The 3,377-nt window shown below is 32.5% G+C and overlaps 1 protein-coding gene and 1 long non-coding RNA gene across 9 annotated transcripts in view; one reads left to right on the top strand and one right to left on the bottom strand.

The window, feature by feature from the left end:
* The window catches only part of LOC106467902 (histone deacetylase 4-like), a 107,432-nt gene that overhangs the window by 15,459 nt on the left and 88,596 nt on the right, over positions 1–3,377 (top strand). The window contains exon 1 of one of the 8 annotated variants that reach the window (XM_022396118.1): positions 2,275–2,300. The exons of 6 other annotated variants lie outside the window; for them this stretch is intronic. The gene's annotated coding sequence lies outside the window, so the exon portion shown is untranslated. Of the gene's footprint in view, positions 1–2,274; positions 2,317–3,377 lie in introns of those variants that run through there. One more of the 8 variants, XM_022396117.1, reaches the window with a different exon arrangement.
* Positions 1,432–3,116, bottom strand: LOC111087874. Its single transcript, XR_002612505.1, has 2 exons — positions 2,711–3,116; positions 1,432–1,549 (listed from the first exon to the last, which is right to left on the bottom strand). It is a non-coding gene; the product is annotated as an uncharacterized LOC111087874 (long non-coding RNA).

The following is a 3,377-nucleotide window of genomic DNA, read 5'->3' on the forward strand; positions in this document are numbered from 1 at the left end:
AGATAGCCCTCGTGTAGCTTTGCGCGAAATTCAAAAACAAAAACTTTTATAATCTTTGGTTTTCTTTTCCTGCTAGTAATCATTTCTTCATCTTTTCACAAAAATGTTAAGTTCTTTGTTACTAAGATGTTGAAGAATGTGTAACAAACTTAAATATTTCCTTTCCGTCGTAGATTTTTAAATTTAAGTCTTAAATATTACGGTTTTAAGCAATATAACTTATTTTTACTCCTATATGTAGTAAACATTATAAATGTTATTAAAATTGTAAAACAATTACATGAGACTAGTTTCATACAAAAACTGTAAAAAATGTTTGTAATAACTAAATTATCTTCTTGTAAGTTACTTAAGTTACATCATACCTGTTTTGGTTCTCGTGGTAAACACATTCATACAACCGAGCGACTACTTTAACAGCATATGGTCAGAGAATTATGTCCAACGGTATCGAAATGTAAAGGACAAATTTTATTTATTTTAATAGCAGTGTTTATTCATTTAGATATCTCGGGTTTCATTATGTGTCTATACCTTGAGGGCTGACTTGAGTTTCATTAAAAAACACTACTTTTCCACAGCTGGCTAAGACAGTGAACGGTAGTTTTAGGTGTGGGACGATGTGGCCTTACCAAAGTGGCCAATTTGCTGTAACTTTTAAGGTATAGTTTCACTTCACATGTAAGGCTTTCCAATAGTTATTACATTCGATAAACGGCATGCTCTTACCGCTATGTGTATTCTGTTAATCTAGATATTTACTTCTACTAAAACACATATTACATTTCCCACATTGTAGTTCAGTTGTATTCAACTTTTTTTTAATGGCTTATACTTGCGTGTGTCTGTATAGTTACGTGCTGTTTATTTATAACAAGTAAGATGATTTGGAAATGTTTAGTGTAGAATGTGATACTTCAAGAAACTGAAATGCAACTGGCGATCTTCGGTAGTTAAATCGAAGCACTTTAATATACCTACAACTACAGAAGATGTAACTTCTGCTACATATATTACCAATGAAACAATCCCATTAATATTTATACTTTTCAGACATCTTCCTGCGCACACCAGTATATTATGGGATTTTATACTTAAAGGGATGTATATGTTGGCTGAATATTTTTATTTTTATTTTTCTAAATTGGCGAATAATTTGTTTTAACTACACTCCTACAGGTACTTGTGTAAATACTTCTGTCAATGTGTATCAGGTGATCTCCTCAAGATTTCAGCTGTTTCCAGTAGTTGGCTGTTTTCAATTGTTTTCAGTATTTGGTTGTTTTCGTCAAATGACACACCTATTTCCATTCTTTTCAATAGTTGGTTGTTTTCGTCAAGTGACACACCTATTTCCATTCTTTTCAATAGTTGGTTGTTTTCGTCAAATGACACACCTATTTCCGTTCTTTTCAATAGTTGGCTGTTTTCATCAAATGACAGATCTATTTCAGTTTTTTTAGTAGCTGGTTGTTTTTATCAAATGACAGATCTATTTCAATTGTTTTCAACAGTCTGCTGTTTTTATCATATGACAAATCTGTACATGCTATACATGGAAATAAAACGAGTGTTATATTTAAATTCAGTCCATGGAGTTAATTGCGGAATTAAAACTCTAAAAAAAATAGACTGTGCACGAAAACTATTATCTTTAGTGATTATATATTTATTGATTACAATTTATAAACACTTATATTACAACTTCTGGAAGCACATGGCTTGCGTCAGTACTTACATTTAATACATGTTTATGATAGATGTCATATACTGTAACTTTGTAATGTACCTCGTACAGTAAATGCATTCATTGATGAATTAATGATGGCAAAACAATACGCACTTTGTATTACAATCTTTATATTAAAGCAAAAAGACGTGTGAAAAAGTGCCATTTTTCTATTATAGGGTGTCATATGAAGTATGCTAAATTTCGGTTGAAATACGTTAAGCAGTTTACGAATATAACGCGACAAAAATACTTTCGCGACCGTTCAGTCCCGAGCTAGCGCAATGCTGTCGATTTGAGCAACGATACTTATATAAATTATTTTGCCCTTGAATTCAATGCGCATGTTAAGGATAAAATGTGATGACGTCTGACAAGTAAAAAGTATCTGTTATCAGATACGCCAGGAAATTGTTTGTAATTTTGATGATTCAGCTATACATTCTTCGCAAGCTAGATGTGCAGAACAATCAAAGGCAATAAAGCTAAGTTCTGTTATGCTTTTGTCTTTGATATACATGGTTTAAAACATTTACATGTTGACCAAACCGTGTAGTTTGATAATTTTCTGGTTAGTATTAAAATAGGTAAGAGTTATAGTGCATACAAAACAACTAAAAGCAAAACCTAAGATTTAAATTAAGTTTTTACTGGCATCATTATGGGCCTAAAGTATTACCTGGAAGTGTAATTTTACTGGCATCATTATGGGCCGAAAGTATTACCTGGAAGTGTAATTTTACTGGCATCATTATGGGCCTAAAGTATTACCTGGAAGTGTAATTTTACTGGCATTATTATGAGCCTAAAGTATTACCTGGAAGTGTAATTTTACTGGCATCATTATGGGCCTAAAGTATTACCTGGAAGTGTAATTTATCATGCACCTAAAGTTTTTTGTAATTCTTAAAACTTTTTTTCTTAAAAATAATTGATTAAACAGCCTAGTTTTTAGCTTATTATAACATTTTAAAGTCATACCTGTGAAATGTTACGGGCAGATCAGTTCTGGGTTTGTTCTAGATGTCATCATCAAGGTTCTTTTCTATTGTTTAAAACGCATCACGAAATTTAGCCGTTGTGACTATGACTCAAACCATAAGTTCTCATAAAATATCATGAACTATGTCAGAAAGACTTTTTTCTATACAAACACAAGCTATACTAAGATGTATAAGAAAACAAAAAGTGGAAAATCTTATACCATGAAAAATGGCTAATTTTAAAATCACCAGAGAAAAGGCACGCCGGCTAAGTTTAAAATCACCAGATAAAGAGCGTCCCAGCCCGAAATGTTGTGAATATTGAAACATCTATTTCGCATTAGCCATTTTTCGTGGTATAAGTTTTTGTTTTCGATTTCATCGTACCACAGCGGATTTTTAAATGTATGTTGCCATTGACGCCGACAGGCAGAGCAGCGTAGGATTGTATTAGGTCGTCAAGAAATTAATGTCGCATTTTGGGACACTTTCATTAACCACCCCCGTACATCACGTATATCCGCCTAAACGTCACGTTAATGTAGCCTATATAATGTGTAAAGTTTAATATACTCTAATTCTTTATAATGATATCACACGACGAGAAACACATTCGGCATGTAATGCTGTTTGAATACAAGAAGGGAAACAACGCCTCTGTAGTC

The sequence above is a fragment of the Limulus polyphemus genome, unplaced genomic scaffold (assembly GCF_000517525.1).
Source record: "Limulus polyphemus unplaced genomic scaffold, Limulus_polyphemus-2.1.2 Scaffold2787, whole genome shotgun sequence".
NCBI lineage: Eukaryota > Metazoa > Arthropoda > Merostomata > Xiphosura > Limulidae > Limulus > Limulus polyphemus.